Genomic DNA, 26,441 nt, shown 5'->3' on the forward strand with positions numbered 1-26,441 from the left:
GTTTGCAATTGAAAGCAGTCTTATGACAAGGGACCCGTTTATTCTCTGATGCGACCTGGACAACATAGACAATATCAGCAAAAGCAAAGTTCATAATAGGAACACTTACACTACTACTAATCAAAACAACAATTATTATAATTATTATTATCAGTATTATTATTAATAATATTATTCTATTTTCATGTAGTGTTTCATACCAGTTTCAAAGCGCTGTAGCGAGAGGCTTCACTGTTTTCCACCCTATTACTAGGTATAATGCAGAACCACTGGAATTATATAGCAGAGAAGACCAAATTATGCAGCATGGTTGAAAAATTTCTGTGGTAAGAAAAGTCCAGTTATGCATGTACAAAACTAATAGTTCTAACTCAAGCAAATGTGAGACCTATTGCATTGTAAATGCTTGTTTTAAAGTGTAGTTTTACAGATCGCCACTGCCTGTGTCATCATTGCCTCTCATCGAAATGCTCCCTCCCCTTCGACTGGACCAGGCTGCTGGAGACTTGTCACCGCAGGGCGGAGCTAGTCTCAGGTCTGTAATATTCAGACGTATTGAATCAAAAATATATTTAATATTACAGCGTTACAGCTTCAGCCTGAGCCTGTAGCTCACTGCTTTCCTCAGGCTGCGGTAGTGCCACTGCGTGCTGGGCAGTGCTTAGCTCTCAGCTGACAGTGAGTGACTGGGGCCAGCTGCCGGAGTCTGTTCCTGGTCAGAGCCAGGGGCGGTTTCTCTTTTAGTGCTGAGGGGCTGCACTCCTTTGAAATTCATACACATTCATATGAAAAATATTACAAAGATCAATTTGTTTAGAGGTACAGTAGTATCTTTAAACAAATTGATTCATTTAAGTCTCAGCTGTCCATCCTAGGATGCCTGGCCAAACTTGCTTTGAAGCGCGAGACGGAAGCCAGGCAGTAAATCAGCTTTCTACACTGTGACGCAGGAAGCAGGGCTGACTGCTCTAAAACCCTTGATTTCCATTGTGGTCTATGGCAGTATTCACTATAGGCCAGTGATGCTTCAAGCATCATCATTTTGGGCATTGGAGTCTTCATCCCTTTGTGACGACAGCCATCGGTCATCCAAAGACATAAGTCCCACCCTTTCCCCATTCATCACGCAGTAGGAGTGGATGCAAGCACATGTGATTTAGGGCCACATGTAGAAAGGGTTTTGAGCCTCGCAAACAGCGAAAAACGCCGTTTGCGAGGCGCAAAAGCCTCTCCGGTATGCAGAAATGCATTTTGCGAGTCAGATCCGACCCGCAAAATGCATTTCCGACTCACAAATAGGAAGGAGTGTTCCCTTCCTATTTGCGACTCGCAATGCTATGCAATTCCATTTGCGACCGCGAAAGCAGTCGCAAATGGAATCGCAGTTACCATCCACTTGAAGTGGATGGTAACCCAGTCGCAAACGGGAAAGGGGTCCCCATGGGACCCCTTCCCCTTTGTGACTGGAATTGAAAATGTTTTTTCAGAGCAGGCAGTGGTCCAATGGACCACTACCTGCCCGGAAAAAATCCGAAACTAAAGGTTTCGTTTTTTTTTCAAAGTGCAGCTCGTTTTCCTTTAAGGAAAACGGGCTGCACTTTGAAAAAAAAAACTGCTTTATTAAAAAGCAGTCACAGACATGGTGGTCTGCTATCTCCAACAGGCCACCATCCCCGTGAGTGCCCAGACTCGCAATGGGGTCGCAAATTGCGACCCACCTCATTAATATTAATAAGGTGGGTCTTTGCGACCCCATAGCGAGTCGCAGAAGGTGTCTGAGACACCTTTCTGCATTCCAAATTGCGACTTGCAATTTGCGAATCGCAGGGACTCGCAAATTGCAAGTCGCAATTTGGAGTTGTGCTACATCTGGCCCTTAGTGCCTTGTCTTAGTAACGGGAAGTGTTATAATGCTAATCTTTTGTTATTTTTTTTGTGCTGAGACCCCTTGTTACGCTAACCACACCTGGCTGCAGATCACTGGCTCCTTTAGAAGTGGAGCTTCTGTATTTGTTCCTTGTGCAAAGGTTACAAACCACAAGCAGGGTTCATGCTCCCTTGCAAAATGGATCCAAAAATCTGAGTCAAGCGCAAGGGGAGAAAGATGTGGTTATAGCATAAGCAGTTATCTGCTGTATGGCGTTAAAACTGGCCCTATCTTCATGCCCTTAACATTAATGCCACAAACATGGATTGATATGCAAACAATGAATGTTAAAATGTATGCAATGTGTGTCAGCCATTTAGTTCCTCTCATTTCACATGTTTTACTTAATGTTGCATTCCCCAAGAGAGTTAGCTGTTTCATCTTGCTGTGTTTCTGTGCATTGTATTACTCTTGCATAGTGCATACATTGACTCACATCACCACTCCTGTAGGCTGTTAATATCATGGTAACACATTTGTTCAACTACAATCAGGTTACAAGGGCCCTAGTGCCCTTCCATTTCTGGTGCTTTCCAGCAGTTTTAAGATCGTAGAGTTTCCCGTTGCTCAAGTCGTTGTAATTTCTGATATTTCTATATGTTTCCCTTATCTTCATTGCATGATTTTGCTCACAAGAAAGTGTCACTCATAGTTGTTAAATGCCACTCATAAATACACTGAAATTATGAAAATGTCACACATAAGCAATCTGAAACCTTGGCAGCTATGTTGACCTAGATATGCAGAGAGCATAGACCATCAAGGAAGCAAAGCAGCAGCTCTTGACTGTATGTTCCACCACACCAAGGGCATCAGATGCACCCAAAAATCCCAACAAGTCTTAAAACTGCACAGCATTGCAAAAATGCAAAACAGAGGCAAGGCTGGGGTAAGGGTGGGGTCACTGTGTGTCAGGTTAGAGCCTGGGCTAGGCCTCCCCTTCTATTTTCCTAGCATGTGAGAAATGTCAGGTTCTGACAAACCGGTCTTTCTGCAGTTGGGACTGGGTTTTGTTTAGCTTATAGTTGATGCATGATACAACTTTAAGTTGTCAACATCTGAAATGATGAGGTCTTAGTTAAACCACACCACTAAAGTGTTTCTGGGAAAAACTAATCTACAGGGTGGGTGGTGTCACCAGTCCTCAATATTAACACGTATCAACCCTCTTCTCCCCAGTCCAGCTGAAATTCCATCTTCTGGTAACCAGGTCATGGATAAAGCCACATGCAGTGGCAACTGAAACACTAAGGGACAGATTTAAGAGCCCCTAGTGCCTACTTGCACCACACTAGCATCATTTTTTGATGCTAATGTGGCCTAAGAAGGCCAAAATCACAGCGCCAAATTTACAAAGTGGCGCAGTGCATGCATTGTGCCAATGTGTAACCCTTTGCCCTACATTATGCTTGCACCAGGCATTATGTAGGCAAAGGGGGTGTTTCCCTGTTAGGGGCTACAAAAAAAATGGCACAAAGAAATCTAAGGGATTTCTTTGCGTCATTTTTTTCAGCACTTTTTACGCGTACTCAGAGCAGGCATTAAAAGGAGGCACACCATTGTTTACAATGGGCCTCAATGGTCTTTGCAGGATTAGCGTCAACATTTTTTACGCTGATCCTGAAAAGTTCAGAACTAGCGTCAAAAGTTTTGATGCTAGTCCCCTAACTACCACCATGGTGTGCTGTATCTTAGATACGGTGAACACATGGTGGCATTAGGGGTGTGCTAAGGGGTGCAAGAAAAGTGTCACTCTTCTGAGTGCAGCGCCACTTTTCTTAAATCTGACCCCAAGAATTTGCCTTCAGTCATCCTAAAATACAAACACTTCACTTTTTGTCCGGTGAACTCATTTGTCAGTGGGATGAGTGGGCTTGTACCAGTGTCAGGCGACTCTCTGGCATGCCAAAGGGGTTTGAGGGTGTTGAACAAACAGCTGATGTGGATGTTATAATAGATCCTCCATGTGTTCAGAAGTCTGATCCTTTTTGCTCCTGTTTTTAGAGGACCTTATTGCACAGGATGATATTATGCCAGGTGAGACATACAGAAGACCCATGTCATATTCCAAAGATCCAAAAAGTCTCAAGGCAATAGTGCTGTGGTATAGGAAATGAAGTCGCTCAACATCATTGCTGATAATTCTGGTGAGGGGGCAGGGTGTCTGAATTTACAAAAAATCCTCATCTTTGTCATGCTTGGCAATTGGGCAATTTGTTCAAACAAACTTTGACTGGTAAAAGCTGTGCTTCCCAATATCAGGAGGCAACTAGTGTCTGATAGGAGAAAGTTTCAAGCTTAAAGTTAACAATATCTGGACTTGTCCCAAGAAGGTTGGGGGAGTCTGACCTAATGCTTCTAGTGAACATATGCCACCTACACAGTTACAAGCTCTCGATAAGGCTTTTCACCTGAGCTCATGTCATCCATTTTAACTACTATTTGTAACCAAAAACCACAACACACTTGAGATGACCTTCAAGTGTGACTCAAAGTCCAACAGCTACCTTGCTTGGGTTGCTTTCTCAGACCTCTTCTGCTCTCTCCATGGAGAAGCAAGGTGTTCCTCACTGTACAAACGTGATGCAATTCCTGGTGTACTCTGCAATGGGACATTTGGAAAATTGACGTCTTAATTTGCACGTCATTGATGTGGTTCAGCAAAGCTAAAAAGTCTGAAGAAGCTTGTATTCTCCTATAGAAGGGAAGTGGCTCAGTGGTTTGGGGGTTACTGCCCCTTTGTTGGCAGGATCCCAGTTAATTTTTACATGCTGGGCTACAGTTTATGTTGGTCCTTTGAGCAACAAGGCATTGGGTCTCGGCTTTGCCGATTTCTTTTAGCCATGTTTTGATGCAGCTCAGCTTGGCTGAAAGGAAACAAAAAAAATAAAAGCGCTATCACACTTTCAGCACTGGTCACTTCATCCATCAATCAGTAATTTTGTAAAGCGCGGCAAATCACCCATAAGGGTCTTAAGGTGCTGGAGTAGCTAGCTGCTGAATGGTGATCAGTTCATTCGAACAACCAGGTCTTGAGTCCTTTTCTGAATTGCTGGAGCAATAAGGTGGTCCCGAGGTGCAGGCAAAGGTTGTTCCAAGCTTTGGACGCCAGATGAGAGAAAGTGTCCTCCACTGTTGGTTTGGCAGATCCAGAAAATGTCTGCGAGGAAGAGGAAGGCATGTGGTTAGTTGGTAGAAGTGCATGCTCATGTTGATGTATGCTGGTCCTGCGTTGTGCAGGGCTTTGTATGAATTGATCAACATCTTGAACTGGCATCTCTTCTGGATCAGGAGCCAGTGTAGCTTCCTAGGGAGGGAGTGGGATGAGGGTCCATCTGGGGAGGTCAAGCATAAGTCTTGTCGCTGAGTTTTGTATTGTCTGTAGTCTCTTCATGCGGTGTGCGGTGATTCCTATGTCGAGAGTGTTCCAGTAGTTCAGCCTTCTTGTGATGAAGGCCTGTGTGACAGACTTTCTAGTGTCCACTGGGAGCCACTTGAAGATCTCGTAGCATGGGCAGGATGTGGAAGCAGGCGGCTGAGACTGTGTTTACCTTTTATAAACATAGATAGCTTGTTATCCAAGATGATACAGAGGTTGCAGGTGTGGTCTGTTGGAGCGGGAGATGGGCCATGCTCCATTCCATGGTGCGGTTTTATTCCCAAAGATGAGTACTTCTGTCTTGTCTGTGTTCAGCTTGAGGCAGTTGCCCTTCATCCACTCGGATGTTTACATTTGTGGAAGTTGGCTGTGGTGGTGTAGGGGACTTCTGACAGTGAGAGGGTGAGCTGGGTGTCGTCAGCATAAGAAATTATGTTGAGTCTGTGTGATCTGACGTTGTTGACCAGGGGGGTCATGTACATTTTGAAGAGGGTGGGGCTGAGGGATGATCCCTTCAGGGATGCCACAGATTATCTTTTTGGATTCAGAGGTGAACAGTGGTAGACAGATTCGCTGGGTTCTTCCTCTGAGGTATGAGGCGATCTATTTCAGAGTGTGTGTCCTTGCATTCCGATGTGGTTCAGTCTGTTGATCAAGATATGATGGGAGACGGTGTTGAACGTGGCTGATAGGTCCAGAAGGATGAGAGCTGCTATTTTGCCATGATCTAGGAGAGCCCTGATGTCATCGGTGGCTGCAATCACAGCTGTCTCGGTGCTGTGATTAGCTCACAATCCTGATTGAGAGAGATCCAGGAGGTTGTTACATTCCAGGTGTTTGGTGAGTTGCTGGTTGATTGCCTTCTCAAGAACCTTCACTGGTAAGGGTATCAGGGAAATAGGTCTCTAGTTCTTAGGTTCTGCTGGGTCAGCGGATGGTTTCTTCAGGAGTAGCCTTACTTCAGCATATTCTCAGTCCTCAGGGAAAAAGGCCAAGGTTATGGAGGTGTTCAGGACTTTCTTGAGGTCTTCAGCAATGGTCTTGCTTCCGAGGTTGAAGAGGTGGTGGGAACAGGGGCCATGGATGCTCCTGAGTGCATAGAGTTCATGATGGTGATTGTGGCTTGCGTTGCGATAGGGTCCCAGTGGGTGAGCAGGTGTTCGGGTTTTGTGTTTGTTTTCATAGATGACTGAGATCTTGTCATGGAAGAAGTCAGCCAGGGTGTCACATAGTTCTTGGGAGTGGGTGATATCATTCTAGGCGGCTGCAGGGTTGGAGAACTCCTTCACAATGACAAAGAACTCCTTGTTGCCGTTTGTGCTAGCTTCTATGCAGTCTGTGAGTGTGTTCTTCTTTGCCTCTTTCAGTGGTTGAGGGCTGTCTTAAAGACAGTGAAGTCTCCTGTGTTTTTGCTGGTGTGTCACTTCCTTTCAAGTTGCTGGCAGTCGCAATTGGTGGTTTTCAGTTCTGCTGTGCAGCAGCTGTCTCTTCTGGTAGGTTATTTGGAATGGCTGGCTAGGATCCACTGGGAGAAAATTGTTGCAGCCTGATCTAGGGCCAGTGGTGTGTCTGGGACACAGGAGTTGAGAGCATTGTTCCACTGGGCTTCTGAAACTTTCTTCCAGTCTCTGGGCTTGGTGCCCATATTGGTAGCCCCTGAGATGAATTGGAGCCTGTAGTGGTCGGTCCAGGTGAGCTGTGTAACGTGGTTATACTTGACTCTGTTGCTGGATGTAAAAATGAGGTTGAGCATGTGTCCTCTGTGTTTGTTTGTTCGGTCCCAGTGTTATCGAGTAGCCTTCAGGAGTGGCGATAGCGATGTCCGGAGTGGAAGTGGGGTTCAGCCATGTCTCTGTGAGGAAGATGACATCCAAGTTGAGGGATGAAATCATGCCCCAGATCGCTGTGGTGTGTTTGCCGAGAGATCGTGCATTGTGTAGAATGCACTTGAGTTGTGGTGTGGCAGTCTTAGTCAGTGTGGTGGACATGATTGTGTATGCAGTGTCTCTGGTGTTGTTGGTTGCTTCAGTGCTGCAGCTTAAGCGGCAGTGCTGGCATGAGAACAGCCCTCTGGTGGTGTGTAGAGGTGTGTGACAGCAATGGTTAATGTCAATGCATCCAGAATCTAGGGTTCGGTGGTCATAAGCAAAAACTATTTGCTTTGCTAGTGCTTGTTAGAATTTTAAATATTGGATCCAGAGTTCCCTTGGTGCAAATGACTGTTGGCTAAAGAAACAAGGTCAGGCTAAAAGTGACACATAGGACATGGGGCTGTTTAGCAACTGTGAGGATGGCTTTCTCTCTGTGGCCTGATTGTGACTATTTCAGAATAGGGGCTGGTATTTATCGCACCTAATAAATACCGAACAGCCGTGGAAAGTAAATAACTCCTATTATGAGTTTTGGAAGGTGAAATGGCTCATGATATGCAAATTCAGTATTTGTCATACCAACATTCACATAGTTTGCATTTTTTTCACACACCTTACCCCAATACATTGTGGCAGGTTTAAGCTGCAGCAATATATCAGGGGAAAAAAGTGGGTTGTGATAACCTTAGAACTCAGAAGTCCGATCCGTAGGGAATGGAATTCATCTCCAAACCCTGAAGCAAATAGGGCTTAAACACACACAAACACACACACACAAGGGTATATATATATATATATATATATATATATATATATATATATATATATATATATATATATATATATAATATATATGTTCACTGAAAAAAACAAAGGTTACTGGGATGTTATAGTTAGGAACTAGAATTAAAAAACATAAAAATTCACTTAAAAAAACAAAGGTTACAGGGACTTTATAGATAGGATCTGAGTTTGCTTGTGCAAAACCATAGAAATCCACCATTTTTAGTTAGTCATCTCAAGTAATTATGCACAGTTATCTGATCAATACTTTTTCTGCACATGTTACAGTGCCATTATCAATGATGTTATCAAAGATGTAATGAGTGGCGTAATTTGTGGAGCAATTAGCAGTGCATGGTGAGGACCTGAGTTATAGTTACCTTGGTACACGAGTTATAGTTACTGGATAATCTGGGATAATCCTAAAAACACACTAGACAGCAATGGAGTTGCTGCACTACTACTCATGGACCCCTCAGCTGCCTTTGACACAGTTGATCATGACACTGTGATACAAAGACTCTGCAGAGCCAGCATAGAGGGGACTGCTCTCGACTAGAACACATCCTACTTTCAAAACAGAACTAATGTCATATATACTCCCCCTTTCCCATCCAATCCCTTCTTCACAAAAGGCTCAATGATCTCACCCATGCTTTTCAACATCCACCATATGCCGTTACCGGTAATCATCAATGAATTTCAACTCACATGCTACAACTATGCAGATGACACACAAATACTCCTTAAACTGGAATGCCCCAAAGACATTGCAAACTCACAAATTTTCAGTTGCTTCAGAGCTGTTGATCAGTGGATGAAATGGAGCCATCTCAAACTGAATACTTCTCTGTGCCTGTAACCTTTGTTTTTTTAGGAGAATTTCTATTTTTTCTTTAAATTCCATTTCCTAACTATAACATCCCTGTAACCTTTGTTTTTTTCAGTGAATTGCTATGGGATTTTTTAACGTAAAGTTATTTTCATTACTATATGTTAATTTAACTACCACCGTCCACTGTGTTTGACCGTGCGCAGCAGGGGTTTACTGCCAATCCACTAGGACCACTCAACCATGAGAGTATGAGAGAGAGAAAGTGAGAAATTGAGAGATAGAGAGCAATTTAGAGAAAGATTTGATGGAGAGAAATTGATAGAGGGAGACATAGAGTTGTTTTAGGCATTGATGAATGATATACTTAGAATGAGATATTTCTAGACAAATTGAAAAGAAAAATGTTTTTGTCAATTACAAAAAAATGATATCACTCTCCATATGTAACTTAAATATTTATAGGTGTAAAGAAACTAAAGCAGAAAATGACCCCAGACTCACCTAGACTGGAAACCTTAACCTCTTCAGTGTGGGCATAGGCCAGTGACCGACGCCCGCACTACCTCCCTGGTGCGGGTCACGCATCGCACCGGAGGATTTTTTTTTATTAAAAACCCTGGGACACCCAGAAGATTTTCCGTGTCTTCCCTTGACCCACCACCCTCCCCTTTGTGACATCAGCACGCCGAGGCGCACTGACGTCACTATTTGTTTTACAGCCACATCCTGCTCCGGTGGGGAAAACAGGCCCAAACGGACCTTCCCGATGTTCGGGAAGGCCTCATTTGAAAGGGGAGATTCTCCCTTTCAAACAAGGCCTTCCTCAATGGGTTTCCTAGCCTGGAAACCCCCACTAGATACCAGGGATTTCACTTGGGGGGAGGGGCACGGCCCTCTCGGAAAACGGGCTGCACACCCCAGGGAAATCTTTTTTTTTTAAAGGCGCTTTACCCCTGGGGGAGCGCAATCGCACACAATCGCGCCACCCCAGGGGTGTAAAAAAAGAAAAAAAAAAAAAAAGAAAACCAAAATGAAATTGACAGGGGGTCGTCCGTGACAGGGTAACCCCTCTGGGGCCTATACTTTTTTTAACAGCTGTATGGTTTCCCTGTTGGCCACTATGGCCCCCAAGGAAACCATGCAACTGTTAAAAAATATATAGATCTATATAAATATATATATATATATATATATATATATATATATATATATATATATATATATATATATATAGATATATATATATAAATATATCTATAACAGGAACGCCATAAAGACATTTCAAACTCACTTATTTTCAGTTGCTTCAGATCTGTTGATCAGTGGATGACATGGAGCCATCTCAAACTGAATACTTCTCTGTGCCTGTAACCTTTGCTTTTAAGAGAATTTGTATGTTTTTTTTTAAATTCCATTTCCTATCTATAACATGCCTGTGACCTTTGTTTTTTTCAGTGAATTGCTATGGTTGTTATTAACGTAAAATTATTTTCATACTATATTTTAATTCAACTACCACCGCCCACTGCGTTTTGGCGTGCACAGCAGGGGTTTACTGCAGGGCAAAATATGTATTATGTGAAACTGTAAAACTACTATTATTTACCCCCTCAATAGTTAAAATTAAGGTACAATCGCTTATCCCCACTGGCATTCGCCCAATGCTACGTATACATAAATCTGCTTTAGTTTTTGTAACAGAAATCACAAATTGTTCTTTCTTGTCAGAGTCTCATATTTGTGAAGACATATCGTATTGAAACATTGTCTGGTTGCTTCTCTTCCCATTCCCATTTAGTTCCTTCGGCTTGGGGATACCCATCTTTGTCTTGGTAGCATACTTTATTAAGGCGGAAAATAAGTCCGCCCTCTGTACGTTTTCCAGATGCAAACAAAAGCGTATACCAAGCTTGACAAGAACCATTGTGTGAAAAAGGAAGAGGAATGAAAGGTGTTCCTCCTTTCTTTTGATGTGCAGGTATCATTTCACATACCCAACAGTTAGTAGTATTTGTAGCATTATGAGTATGATGCAACATCTGAATGAAAGTATTATTGAAGTACGATTGACGGTGCTTCTGCTCAAGATAGGGAAGCGTAAAGTAATAGTGATTCTCTGGTACTGGAGTTGTGGCAAAAAAAACTAACGAGCAGGAGCCATCTTTTCAACAAACCAGGTGATTATTGCCATATCCACCAAAACAGCAACAAACCCCATAGTAGTAATGATCACTTTGCTATTCATTTTAGCAACAGTGATAATCAACCCTTCCAGAAATTAATTAAAAACAATCGTTGGAGCTCTTATCCCTGGGCAGCCACTGATTTCTTCACCATGGGCCAAGACGGGTGTCACTACTCTAATGCATGGCTGATCCCTCCCGCTTGCCACATTGGCTCTCCGTTTCGCTAACCCAGGGCAGTAGCTCAACCAGTTTTCTCCAGCACTACGGGGTCTTTCCTCAGTCTCAAATTATATCGCGACACTCCAGAAATCGTATGGTCCGGGAAGAACTCCGGAGATTTGTCAGGTGATATAGCATAGCCTTTCTCCGGAGTCAAAATCTCTCGATGATCTGTCAGCACAGCAGGTTACACCAAGGTAGGTAGCACTCTCTTGCAGTGAGTACTATGGACCCAATTCTTTCGGTTTATCACTCAAACTGCTGTCCTTGGTTCCAAGCTGCTTGATCTTTCAAAGGACTTAATCATCACCTGGTCACCAGGTCGGAGTTCATGGCCTTCACCTGTAGATCTGTCAGGAAGTGCTTCTCGAACCTGTTGATGAATAGAAACCAAATTGTCAGTTAACTGTGCCAAATAATCATTCATCAGGACACAAGGTACTTCATATACATAATTTGGCTTAGGAACTCCCCAAATGTTCATTGGCCTTCCAAATACTATTTCATAGGGGGTAAGGCCTGTTCGAGAGTGTGGCACTGACCTAATAGACAATAATGCCAACGGTAATGCATCCAGCCAAGTTAAAGATGTGGAAGCCTGTATCTTCGCTAACTTCAGCTTCAAAGTAGCATTATACCTTTCCACCAACCCTGCTGATTGTGGGTGGAAAACCACATGGAACTTCTGTTTGATCCCTAATCCTTTCAGGACATACTTAATAACTTCCCCAACAAAATGAGGTCCGTTATCATTCCATAAAAGTCTGCAAACACCAAACCTAGGGAAAAATTATTTCAAAAGCACCTTTGCTGTGGTAATGGCAGTATTATCCTTTGTGGGGTACGCCTCAATCCATTTACTGAAGGCACATACCACCACCAAGACAAACTTTAAATTGTTGCAGCGTTCAAGCTGAATATAATCAATTTGTAGAACTTCGAAAGATGCAGTTGGTGTAGCAGACCCTCCCACAGGAGTTTGTGTCCCTTTTCCAGGATTGTATTGTAAGCAGATCAAGCAAGACTGTACTACTCTCTTAGCCGGACTGAAAATTTCTGGATGCTCCCAAACTTGCGTAAGCAACTTTGTTATTGTTGAAGCTCCAACATATGCCAGCCCATGTGCCATCTGAACCATAGGTTGTACAAAAGCTATAGGCAATTTCCATTTATCCATCTGCTTATTCCGACCATTGCACACATTCTTTCACAGAAGCAGATTTCTGTATATCTAATACGTCTTGTTTAGCATTATGCCAACTTTCAGCTTGTGACTTCACTACATACATAGAAGTAGTACTTGGCTACATCGCAGTCTCACGTGCTACGCGGTCCGCAAGGGCATTACCTTGCCCTATCTTATCGGTAACTCTCTTGTGTGCACTACATTTCACAATAGCTGTTTTCCCTGGATATGTCAATGCAGTCAAGGTTATGCACTAATTCTCCGTGCATTATCTGCATCCCGTGGGATGTGAGAAAGCCTCTCTCCTTACAAAGCAAACCAAAATCATGAGCCACTCCAAAAGCATAGCGACTGTCTGTATGAATGTTCACACATAAGTCAGTACTAAGCTCACCTGCTTGTGTCAAAGCTATTAGTTCAGTTGCTTGAGCTGACTTCTGTGGTATACGAGCTGTCTTCACTACAGTGTGTATTGTGGTGATTGCATATGCAGCTGAGGTCGTACCGTCTGTCAACTTCAAACAAAACCCATCAACCCACAATTCCCCGTCTACATCTGGAAGGGGCGTAGCTTGCAAATCAATACGACCCTTTGTCTGTTCTTCGGTAAGGAATATACAATCATGTGTTTCTTGTGACTGAGGCTGAGTCACCGGATATGGCAACAAAGTGGATGGATTTAGTGGTGCACATCTCTTCAGTGTAATGTGAGGAGCCAGCAATGTCAATTCATATCCTGTCAGGCAAGCGCTAGTTAAATGTTGCGTCTTTGTTTGATTTAAAAGAGCATCAACCGCATGGGGTACTAACACCAACAGCTTATGTGACAAAACCATCCCTTCACTCTGACGTATTGACACAGCTGTTGCCGCAACTGAACGAAAACACCCAGGCAACGCTCGAGCGATGGGATCAAGTACTGCTGAAAAATATGCACAGGGACGCTGCTTATCGCCATGTGTCTGTACTAAAACTGACAATGCACATCCATCTTTCTCAAGTACGTAAAGTGCAAAAGGCTTCGTGTAATCTGGAGTACCTAACACTACTGCTGAACAAAGGGCTTGTCGTAGCTGCCGGAAAGCAGTCTCACATTCATCTGTTTATGGGAGGGGCATTGGAGTATCTTTAGTCAAAAGTGCTAGCAAAGGTTTGACAATGTGTGAAAACTCTAATATCCATTGCCTACAAAAAGAAGTAAGACCAAGGACTGCACAAACATCTTTCTGAGTAGAGGGTACTGGTGTGTCTAAAATTGCTTGAATACGATCTAATGTAAGTGCACGGCCCTCCTTAGACAAAAGGTGACCTAAATAGGTTACCTTTGGTCTACAATATTGCAATTTCTTTCATGACACTTTATGATGGTGTGAAGCAAGAAAAGAAAGTAAGGACACAGTGCACTTTTCACATTGCTCAGGGGTATCAGCTGCTAACAAAATATCATAGACATATTGTATGAGAGCCACACCTTCAGGCAAAACAAAAGAATCAAGTTGTCGTTTTAACGCTTGACTATAAATACTAGGACTCTCAGTATAGCCCTGAAGAACTCTGAAAAATCTATATGAACGTTTATTCAAAGTAAAAACAAACAAATATTGGCTGTCAGGATGAATAGGAATCGAAAAGAAAGCATTCTTCAAGCCTATCACAGAGAACGTAGTTGCTGTCGGGGGTACGTAGTTGGTGTCGTGATGTCAGATACCACAGGATATTGTGGTATCACAATCTTATTCACTTCTCGTAAATCAATAATGAATCAGTAAATCCTAGTATCAGTATCCTTTTTCAGAATAGGAAGAATCGGACTGTTGCAAACATTATACGGAACTTCCTCAACAACTCCAACTGCAATAGGATCATGCACAATTCGTGTGAGTGCTTCTTCGCCCTCCTGTGAAATTTTGTATTGAGGCAAACATGGCAATACAGCTCCCTCCTTAACACTAATATGTACCGGTGGAATAATCATTTGTCCCACATCAGTATCTGAAGTAGCCCACAAAGTACTAGGGAGTGAAGCTAATGCAATATCAACTTTAACAAGACAGACTCTTTCCATCACAGGATGATTATCATTCAAAATAACACGCACCCCTTCAGGAGAGCATCGTATTGTAGCCCTGAAATACTTGAGAATATCAAGACCCACAATATTGTCTGGTGTATTTGGAAAAATCACAAACGGACATGGATCAGTACATTTATCAACATGGAATGCAAGTGGTTGTGACAATGGGCTAGGGGAAGGTGTTCCATCGAAACCTATCGATGTAATGGTTAAGCCAGAAAGGGGAGCACTTGGAACCAATTGTTTAGACAAGGCGCTACGAGTAGCTCCTGTATCAACCAGAAACTGATCAGTAGAACCCAAAACATGTGCTATAACATAGGGACCCCTCTGATCTACTGATTCCTTACCCCATCCTAGGCAATCCTATGCATAAGCAGAATCTTGGAAATCAGGCTGCACATAGTTAGACATCTGGTATTGGTTCCGTCTATCAAAAGTGTTAAACCCATCCTGCCTTCGTACATTAGCATCAACCCTAGCATGATCATTCGTGCTTCTTCTAGGCCCTGAATCTCCTGAGCGATTTCTCATTTGTCCCCGACCACGTGAACACTGCTGAACACGTAGTGCTGGACATTCGGCAGCCCAATGCCCACATTTCTTACAATACGCACACTGATCAACAGACAAATTCGAACGAGTGTAAGAAGAACCATAAGATCCACGTCCACCTCTATCACTACCTCTAAAAGGCGGACCATAAGCTTGAGCCAAAATAACCTTCGTCTTTAATCTTTTTATCCTCACTACCTTTTGCTTCTAATTCCTGACGTTCATAATACTGAGCCATAGTCAAAAGAGAAACCGGAGTAGAGGTAGTCCATGAACTTTCACTAACTTTTAGATGACTAGCTATTCCTGGTAACAGATTTGCGACATATTTATCGCCGAACAATTGTCTGCCCACATCATCTGACAATAACTGGCCGCTAAAATCATGAAATGCTTCTTCAAAGCGTGTAAAGAAATCAGAGACTGATTAATCTGGCTTTTGCTTACAAGAAGCTAAAACAGTCCAATCTATCCTTTTAGGGGGAATAATCGTTTTTAATTTAACTAATATGGTTGCGGGAAGATCTAGAATCAACTGATACGGCTTTTTCGCAGGTTCCCTATCCCCGTCCATCTGTTCTAATTCTTTCCATGACGCCCCAAAAACTACACAATCATCAACTTTACTAGCAGTTCTCCACATATCTGGCGGTAATATCAATCCGAAAAATAAATCAATGTCAGCCAAAGTCATAGTACAAGAACTAATTGCTCTCTCAACTTCCTCATAAAAGGTGGCTGGATTTTTCCGCTGGTCAGGTAATGCTGTTTTAAGTGCCATTACATCTGCCCTATTCCAAGGAGTATACACCCAATAATAAATAAAATAACCGTTAGCATCAACAGAAGTTTTATCATCACTTGTACCCGATCCTTTAGGAGGAACATAAAAAGGCGCGGCCTCCCGCATTGGTTTCGCGTGAACTATCATAGTCTTATCTGTTCCGAAGATGGAAGCATGTACCCCGCAGGTCTGAGATGTCTGTGCAACTACGTCCACGGCTCTTTTCTCCTCTTGCAAACGGACTGCCACAACACATAATTTCACCAAACGCCTGTTTGCATCAGCCACCTGGGAGAAAACAAAAAGACCATCACGCATTTGCTTATGATCAGCTGCTATGTCATCGGGCTCTAAGTCATCAGAATATTTCTGAAATAGTTCAATAACTTCTGTGCCAAATGCCTCAGTAAAATATAGCTGCTCCTTTTCCATCTACCCTTTCATGTTGTCTAAAAGTTCAGAAACAGAGACAACGCTACAAATTTCTTTACGAGCAATAGATCTAAGCATAAGACAACATTTATTAAACCTCGTGAGGTGGTACTACAGTTCAAACAGTACCCTTCGGCAATGTTTGAAGTAGCACACTGAACTAAGAGAGCATGGTCCTTTTCTACCCACGCAGGGGCTAAAAAGAAGGTGGTACAATTATAGAAGCAAGACTTATATACATATAAGGTCATATGGAAATGCACAGTCGACAGGTAGGAGGGGCTAACAGTTTTCAAGGACTAGTAGACACATTACTGTTGGTTACTAATTACTAACAGCTGCAGACCTTACAGGGCATGTGCAAAGTGGGAGATGCTAAATATAACTTGTCACTAGACAGATTTTCAAGAGTAGTTAACAGGAAGGTAGGACAGAGCACATGGCGAGCACAAGGCAGCATGTGGCAGAGAAAATGGCTGCCATGAATACAAATGGATTCCGCTAAATGTTCGCAATAGTTGCTAAATACAAGATGTCTTCTGCTAATGCTTAATCTAATCGCTACTAAATTACAATACTACCTCCCTGGTGTGGGTCACGACCAGTGGCCGACGCCAGTGAGGGGGTTTAAAAATGTTAATTAAAAAACCCTGGGAGACACAGAAGTTTTCCTGTTTCCCCTGACCCCACACCCTCCCCTTTGTGACATTAGCACGCCGAGGGGCACTGACATCACTATTTGTTTTACAGCCGCTTCCTGCTCCGGTGGGGAAAACAGGCCAAAACAGGCCTTCCCGACGTTCAGGAAGGCCTCGTTTGAAAGGGGAGATTCTCCCTTTCAAACAAGGCCTTTCTCACTGGGTTTCCTGGCCTGGAAACCCTCACTGGATACAAGGGATTTCACTTGGGGGGGGAACGGCCCTCTCGGAAAACAGGCTGCACCCCCCGGGGCAATTTTTTTAAAAAAAAGGCGCTTTACCCCTGGGGGAGCGCAATCGCGCACAATTGCGCCACCCCAGGGCAACCCCCTGTGGGGCCAATACTTTTTTTAACAGCTATAGAGATAGATACATATATCTATCTCTCTCTCTCTCTCTCTCTCTATATATATATATATATATATATATATATATATATATGGGTATATATAGCAATCACTTTTGTCAACGCGTGTGTGGTTTCCCTGGGGGCTGCGATTGGCCCTCAGGAAAACCACACCCACATATAAAAGTGATCTCTTTATATATATATATATATATATATATATATATATCACCAGTTCTCTTGCAGTTGCAGCTTGCGTCTTCAAAGCTATGCACATACTTCAACTGACGCGTTTCAACTGTAGCTTTTAGGCAGCAATAAAAAAGCCAAGTTACTCTTGTGATTATGTTTCTGCTAGAAAAGGATCTGACTTTTGTCTAGTGGCAGTTTTGATGCCATAAAGTAGCGCAGAAGGTTTATATGCCTACTGCAAGGATCAAAACTGTATAATATGTGAATAACTGAGTGGAGTAGTAAAGCCAGCCATTACCTGCACTATAATACAAATGAAATGTATGTGCGAGGGGGCTATGGAGAGATGATATGCACTTCTGCTGGGTGGTAGTGAGGGAATCGGAGGAGGAGGTAATGGGAGTGGCAGAACCAATAATGATTGCTGGACTGGGCACTAGAGGCACTAAAGACTGTGACGATTGATATGTGACAAGGTGAAGTTTTTTTGAGTGTCTTGAGAGAACAGGCTGATTGAGGGAAGACGCAAAGGTAAGGTGACCTCTGCTGTTGCAGGTATCACACACACCCACCACCAATTTTGTGACTATCTATGTAGGCTAGTGTTTTAGAGCGACAGTTTAGCCAGTAGCAGAGATGGCATCTCGTTGGATGACTGCTGCTCAAGCCCTAACTAGGGTGATAGAGGACATCTCTGATGTAGGATCAGAGACTTACACAGCAGATACTGAGACAGCATCTGAGGGATGGGACAAGGACGCAGACTCTGGGAGTGATTTTCCAGTCGGAGGAGCTCCATTCGATAACTCCTCTTCCAGTGATTATGAGGGAGGTGATGAGGACAGTCCTCCTGTCCCTTCGCAAGCACAGTCTGTGCAGCGGGACAATAGCAGGTTAGCCCAACCCAGAGAGCAGGTGCATGCGGCAACAGGCACAGAGAGAGTGCTCTCTTGGGAGCTCCCCAATTTAATTCAACCCCAAATTCCACCACCCAAATCGTATTGTGGAGACATCAAAACTATCTATCACAAAACAACCTGGTTTTGTAAGGCAGGCACCTGTATTTTTCGTCCTGGGCTCTGCGGCCATATAGGGAAATCTACCAAGCCCAGACATTTCTGGAAACTAGACATCCAGGGGAGTACACAGAGGTGTGACGTGTGTGGATTCCCCAAAGTTTTCTTACCCAGAATACCCTGCAAAGGTGAAATTTTGAATAAAAATTAAATGTTTTCTTGCATTTCTGTCACACAAACTACTGGAATATGCTGGGATCCACAAAATTACTACCACCCAGTGTTTCCCCACCTGTCCTGCTAAAAACGCTACCCTACTTGAGTGCCTGTACCTAGTGCCTGCGTCAGCCCAGGGTTAACAGTTGCCCTCATATGAGGACCAACATTGACCTTTGTGTGATCATTTCCTGACACGGGCACTAGGCCTACCCACACATGTGAGGTACCATTTTTATCGGGAGACTTGGGGGAATGCTGGGTGGAAATGTGTGGCTTCTCTCAGATTCCAGAACTTTCTATCGCCGAAATGTGAGGAAAAAGTGTTTTTTTGCCAAATATTGAGGTTTGCAAAGGATTCTGGGTAACATAACTTGGTGAGAACGCCACAAGTTACCCCACACTGGGTTCCCCTAGCTATCTAGTTTTAAAAAAGGCATAGATTTGGTAGGTTTTCCGAGGTGCCGGCTGAGCTAGAGAACAAATGCCACAGCTAGGCCGTTTCCAAAAAACACAAAAATTTTCAACGAAAAAATTTGATGTGTCCATGTTGCGTTTTGCAGCGTTTCCTGTCGCGGGCACTAGGCCTACCAACACAAGTGAAGTACCATTTTTATCGGGAGACTTGGGGGAATTCTGGGTAGAAGGAAATTTGTGGCACCTCTCAGATTCTAGAACTTCACCGAAATGTGAGGAAAAAGTGGTTTTGTTTGCCAAATTTTGAGGTTTGCAAAGGATTTTGGGTACTAGAATCTGGTGAGAGCCCCACAAGTCACCCCATTCGGAATTCATCTAGATGTCTAGTTTTCAAAAATGTATAGGTTTGCTAGGTTTCCCTAGGTGCCAGCTAAGTTAAAGGCCAAAGACCACAGCTAGGCACTTTGCAAAAAACAGGTTATTTTTCTTAGGAAAATGTGATGTGTCCACGTTGTGTTTTGGGGCATTTCCTGTTGCGGGCACTAGGCCTACCCGCACAAGTGAGGTACCATTTTTATCGGGAGACTTGGGGGAATGCTGGGTGGATGGAAGTTTATGGCTTCTCTCAGATTCCAGAACTTTGCAGCACCAAAATATGAGAGAAAAGTTTTTTATTTGCCAAATTTTGAGGTTTGCAAAGGATTCTGGGTAACAGAACCTGGCAAGAGACCCACAAGTCAACCCATCCTGGATTCCCCTAAGTGTCTAGTTTTAAACAATGCACAGGTGTGGTGAGTTTCCCTTGGTGCCGGCTGAGCTAGAGGCCAAAGACCACAGCTAGGCACTTTCCAAAAAACACTTCAGATTTCAATGTAAAAATGTGATGTGTCCATGTTGCGTTTCCTGTCGTGGGCAGTTGGCCGACCCACACAAGTGAGGTACCATTTTTATCGGGAGACTTGAGGGAACACAGAATAGCAGAACAAGTGATATTTTCCCTTGTCTTTCTCTACATTTTGTCCTTCCAAATGTAAGACAGTGTATAAAAAAGACGTCTATTTGAGAAATGCTTTGTAATTCACATGCTAGTATGGGGACCCCGAAATTCAGAGATGTGCAAATAACCACTGCTTCTCAACACCTTATCTTGTGCCCATTTTGGAAATACAAAGGTTTCCTTGATACCTATTTTTCAGTCTTTATATTTCACTAAATGAATTGCTGTTTACCCGGTATACAATGAAAACCCATTGCAAGGTGCAGCTCATTTATTGTCTCTGGGTACTTAGGGTTCTTGATGAACCTACAAGCCCCATATATCCCTGCAACCAGAAGAGTTCAGCAGATGTAACAGTATATTGCTTTAAATAATCTGCCATAGCTGAAAAAAGTTATAGAAGAAAACGAGACGGGAAATGGCTGCTTAATTTCAATATATTTTTATTTTAGCTGTTACTTTCTGTAGGAAAACCTTGAAGAATCTACACAAATCAGCCCGTGCTGAATTCAGAATTTTGTCTACTTTTCAGAAATGTTTAGCTGTCCGCGATCCAGCATTGGTTTCACACCCATTTCTGTCACTAACTGGAAGGAGGCTGAAAGCACAAAACAATTGTAAAAATGGAGTACGTCCCAGTAAAATGCCACAATTGTGTTGAAAAATTTGGTTTCTGATTCAAGTCTGCATGTTCCTGAAACAGAAGATGGGAAGATGGTGATTTTAGCACCGCAAACCCTTTGTTGATGCCATTTTCAGGGGAAAAAACACATGCTTTCTTCAGCGGTCATTTTTCCAATTTTTCTGAAAAAAATTAAATTTAGCCGTATTTTGGCTAATTTCTTGGCCTCCTTCAGGGGAACCCACAAGCTCTGGGTACCTTTAGAATCTCTAGGATGTTGGAAAAAAAGGACGCTACCAGTTAAGCATAAACGCAAACTACACCAAATAGCCAAAAAAGGGCTCAGCACTGGGAGAGTGTGGGGGGGGGGAGGTCCAGCAGCTAAGGGGTTAACCTTAAGTGTATATGTCTGAGACCTTAACATCTAGGCCAAAGGTGACTCCTTCCTGTGCAGTGACCAGACTTAGTGGGTTATTCCAACTTTGGAGGAGGTGTTAATCCGTCCCAAAAGTGACGGTAAAGTGACGGATATACCACCAGCCGTATTACGAGTTCCATAGGATATAATGGACTCGTAATACGGCTGGTGGTAAATCCGTCACTTTTCCGTCACTTTTGGGACGGATTAACACCTCCTCCAAAGTTGGAATAACCCCCTTAGTTATGCCATTCTACACACAGATTCTGAGGTGGGAAAACTCCAATGTTCCCTTACTAGGAATATTAAACAGTTAAAACACTAGCAAATAAACAGACACACTGTCATGACATACTAGGATTTGAACCTTCAACCTACTGACAGTCCAAGAATTCTACCATTTGGCCAGAAGTGACCCTGGTGTCCTGTCCATCAAAACTTAACTATAATATTTGCACCACACATCTCGCTAGTTTGACGCTTTGAAGTCATTTTATGGAGTGATCATGGCAATAAGAATCTCTCTCTCTACTCCATTCCATTATGGGATGAAATGTAGAGAGAGAGTGACAGGACCATGGGGGAGCCTGAAAGCACCCACTGTCCTAGCCAGCTTTCAAATCCTGCGGGAGCCGGCATTGCTCCCACAAGCTGGGAACTGCTTTAAGTTGCAGCTCCCTGCTTGCGGGAGCAATGTTTTCATCTATTTCCCTGTACACATATTTATGTGCAGGGAAACAGATGAAAACTTTTCTTTCTGCAATTGGGAGCTGTTTGACAGCTCCCACTTGCAGAAAACAGAGTGTTTGCTCTGACTTGTCAGGAGCTGTCAAAGCTCCCGCCAAGTCAGAGCAAACAGCTATGTCCCGGGTTTGGGCACCCTCGGACATAGCAAGAGCTGGCCCTGGGGGTGGCAGTCCCCAGGGCCATCATTACCTCCTCGAGGGAGGCTGCGCAGTCCCCTTCCTATATGAAAAGCCCTGGGGAGTTGGTGTTCCCTAGGGCTGCGGGGGTCCGTGACAGACCTCTTTTTTTCTTTTAATTTAGCCCCGGGGAGGTGGCAGTCCCTGGGGCTGCTGGAGTGGAGTGGAGTGGGGTACACTGTGGTAGATTGGAGTGGAGTAACTGGGGTAATGTGGAGTGGACTGTGGTAGTTTGGCGTGGAGTAGGATAGATTGAGGTAAGTTCAGTGGAGTGGGATCGATTGGAGTGGAGCAGAGTGGGATAGATTGGATTGGAGTGGGTAGAATAGATTGGGGTGGTTTGAAGTGGAATGGAGTTAGTTAGATTGGAGTGGAGTGGGGTAGAATGAGGTGGAGTGGGGTAGATTTTAGGGATTGAGTAGAGTAGGGTGGCGTAGTTTGGAGTTGAGTAGGTTTGAGTAGGTTGACTGGAGTGAACTGGAGTGGAGTGGGGTAGGTTGAAGTGGAGTAGATTGGGGTAAGTTGAAGTGGAGTAGATTGGTGTAGATTGAAGTGGAGTAGAGTTGGGTAGATTGGAGTAAAGTGGGGTAGATCATAATTGAGTGGGGTAGATTGTGTGGAGTGGGGTAGATTTGAATACTGGGGGTGGAGTAGGTTGGTGTGGGGGAGACTGGGGTAAATTGGAGTAGAGTGGAGTGGAGTATATTAAAGTGGAGTGGGGTAGATTGCAGTGGAGTGTCGTAGACTCGAGTGGAGTGGGGTAGATTGTGTAGAGTAGAGTGGGATAGACTGGAGTGGAGTGGAGTAGGTTGGAATGGATTGGAGAGGGCTAGATTGGAGTGGAGTGGGGGTATATTGAGTAGAGTGGAGTGGGATAGATTAGAGTAGAGTGGAGTAGGGTAGATTGGAGTGGAGTGCAATGGAGTGAATTGGAATAGAGTGTAATGGAGTAGAGTGAAGTGTGGTATGCTGGATTGGAGTGGGGTACATTGGGATAGATTGGAGTCGGGTAGATCACAGTTGAGTGGGGTGGATTGTGTGGTAGAGTGGAGTTCAGTGGAGTGAAGTAGGTTGGAGTGGGATAGACTGGGGTAGAGTGGAATGGGGTACATTGGGGTGGAGTGGTGTGGGGTAGATTGCAGTGGAGTGTGGTAAACTGGAGTGGAGTGGGGCAGATTGTAAGGAGTGGAGTGGAGTGGGGTAGACTGGAGTGGAGTGTATTGGGGTAGACTGGAGTGGAGTGGGGCCAATTGGAATTGATTAGGGAGGGCTAGATTGGAGTGCCGGTAGATTGGGGTAGAGTGGAGTGGGGAAGATCAAGCTAGAGTGGAGTGGAGTAGATTGAAGAGGAGTGCAGTGGTGTAAATTTGAGGAGAGTGGAGTGGAATAGAGTAGAGGCAGGTAGACTGGAGTGAAGTGGGGTAGATTGGGATAGATTGGTGTGGAGTCTAGTGGGGGTAGAGTGGAGTGGGGGAGAGTGGTTGGAGTGGGGTAGACAGGGGTAGAGTGGAATGGGGTACATTGGAGTGGAGTGGAGTGGGGTAGATTGCAGTGGAGTGTGGTAAACCGGAGTGGAGTGGGGCAGATTGTAAGGAGTGGAGTGGAGTAGGGTAGACTGGAGTGGAGTGTATTGGGGTGACTGGAGTGGAGTGGGGCCGATTGGAATTGATTAGAGAGGGCTAGATTGGAGTGGCGGTAGATTGGGGTAGAGTGGAGTGGGGAAGATCAGGGTAGAGTGGAGTGGAGTAGATTGAAGAGGAGTGCAGTGGAGTAAATTTGAGTAGAGTGGAGTGGAATAGAATGGAGTAAGGTAGACTGGAGTGAAGTGGGGTAAATTGGGCTAGAGTGGTGTGGAGTCTAGTGGGGTAGAGTGGAGTAGGGGAGAGTGGCGTGGAGCGGAGTGGAGCAGTGGCCTTTAGACTACATCTCTTGCACCTAAGTGCATATGAATATAGGGCACCTAAAAGCACTGTCAAAGGAATTCATATGAGAATGAGTACTTTGGCACAGGTTTTAAGAAGAAATGGAAAAACTGCTCAGCTGCACAAAACTGAAGCGCCTTAAACAGACACATACTTTGTATTCGCAGAGACAAGGTGAAATATATGTGAGATTGAGGACACAGGTCTTAGGAAGTGAATTATTTACAGCACTGAAGCCCTTTAAAAAGCCTCATACTCAGATTTGAAAAGGCACAGATGTCTTGAAAATGTTTATAATGCTTAGTGGCATCCTGGCCTAAAGCATGTGACTGAACTTCTTGTCAGGAAAGACTATAGAAGTCTGGTTTCAGACTAGTGCACGCTTGAAACACACATATTTTGTATGTGCAGAAAAGAGGCACAGCCTACAAACATCTGGTCATATGGATTAGTTTAATATTCAGTGCCATTTGTTTGGTGCTAGAAAAGGAAGAGACAACGTTTAAAACAAAGTCACAAATTTCTTTAATAGACAGTTCCATTTGTTTGGTGCTGTAAAAGGAAGCGCTGAATTCCAAAACAAATTAAGGCAACAAACAAACAAACCTATAGGATGGAAGTTAAAAGAAACACAAATATGTAGCATGGAAGTAGAAATGATGGACAGAAAACAAAAAAAGTACTCTGAATCTGAGTGCGAGCAGTGGAAGGACATTAATTAAATGAAATCAATTAGTACCTGGTCTATGCTCTGGAGACATAAAAGGAAGTGATGTAAGGCATATTGTGGCCAATAGGAGGCAGTTAAAAAGAATGGCAGTCTTCCAGCAAATGGTTAGTAATGGGCGGGCTCCAAACTGTGTATAATACACCTTGCAGCAACAAAGCAGGCATACTGTCATGCAGGATCTAAAATGGGTTTTTGCCTATGTAAAACAAATGTAAATGTGCAAATAACTTTGAGTTTCAGGGCCACTGACTCTGACACTGCAAATCTAGATGCAGAGATTAGAAATTAACTGACACACAGGGGGAGACATTGGGATAAGAAACCAGGGATTTTATTGTTACTGAGACTCTGACACTGGGAGAATGATGCACTGATACACACAGAATAGGACTTGAGGTGACTTATACGCATCCTGACCCCAGTACATAGCAGGAGCCAGCTCTGGGGGGTGGCGGTCCCCAGGGCCATCATTGGCTCCTCGAGAGGGGTCATGCTGTCCCCCTCCAATGTAAAGTAGCCCTGGGGAGATGGTGGTCCCCTGTGCTGCGGGGTCCGTGATAGACCCTGTTGCACCGGGCCCTTTTTGCTGGGTCATCCTGAAACTTTTTGCCTCCTTCCATCTAATTTATCTGACCAGTTTTTGTTGGCTTTAGGATTCTGGCCACTTTTTCCACTGCAGTGCTAAAGTGCTTGTGCTCTCTGTGTAAATTGTACTGTTGATTGGTTTATCCGTGATTGGAATATTTGACGTACTGTTAAGTCCCTAGTATAGTGCACTGGAGGTGCCCAGGGCCTGTAAATCAAATGCTACTAGTGGGCCTGCAGCACTGGTTGTGCCACCCACATTAGTAGCCCTGTTAAAACGGCTCAGACCTGCCACTGCGGTGTCTGTGTGTGCAGTTTTAAACTGCCAATTCTACTTGGTAAGTGTACCCACTTGCCAGGCCTAAACCTTCCCTTTTACTATATGTAAGGCACCCATACGGTAGGCGTTAGGTAGCCCCATGGGCAGGGTGCAGTGTATGATAAGGGTGGGACATGTACTTATGTGCGTTACATGGCCTAACAGTGAAATACTGCTAAATTTGGTTTTCACTGTGCACAGCCTGTCTCTCTCATAGGTTAACATGGGGGCTGCCTTTAAATATTATAAAAGTGTAGATTCCCTTTGAGAGCAGATATAAATGTGGAGTTTAGGGTCTCTGAACTCACAATTTAAGAATACATCTTTTAGTGAAGTTGTTTTTTAAATTGTATGTTTGAAAATGCCGCTTTTAGGAAGTAGGCATTTTCTTGCTTAAACCATTCTGTGACTCTGCCTGTTTGTGGATTCCCTGTCTGGGTCACTTTGACAGTTAGGCTGTTTGCACCTCTCTCTAGACAGTGACACAAAGTGGTCTGGGCTGTAGCCCGCATATCCTGATGAGCCATCTGTGCCAGGAGGGAGGGGAGGAGTGGTCACTCACTTCTGAAAGGACTGTGCCTGCCCTCACACAATGCAGACTCCAACCCCCTGGTGTGTGTCCGGGGCCTGGCCAAGGACGGATCTTGCAAACACTTGAGACTTTGCTTTAAAGTTTGCGAACTTCAAAGGCAGAAAGGGGCATAAGAAGAAGACCTAAAGCCCCATACTTCTGGAATCTTCCTGGAATCAAGAGTAACCTCTGCAAGGAGAAGAGCTGAAGAGCTGGAGGAGGAGTACTGTCCCTTTGC

At 43.9% G+C, this 26,441-nt stretch overlaps 1 long non-coding RNA gene across 1 annotated transcript in view; it reads left to right on the forward strand.

Annotated features, from left to right (window-relative positions):
- Positions 1-26,441, forward strand: part of LOC138260774 (uncharacterized) — an 83,198-nt gene that overhangs the window by 14,522 nt on the left and 42,235 nt on the right. The gene's annotated exons all lie outside the window — the stretch shown is intronic.

This window comes from Pleurodeles waltl, chromosome 10 (assembly GCF_031143425.1).
Source record: "Pleurodeles waltl isolate 20211129_DDA chromosome 10, aPleWal1.hap1.20221129, whole genome shotgun sequence".
In the NCBI taxonomy this organism is placed as follows: domain Eukaryota; kingdom Metazoa; phylum Chordata; class Amphibia; order Caudata; family Salamandridae; genus Pleurodeles; species Pleurodeles waltl.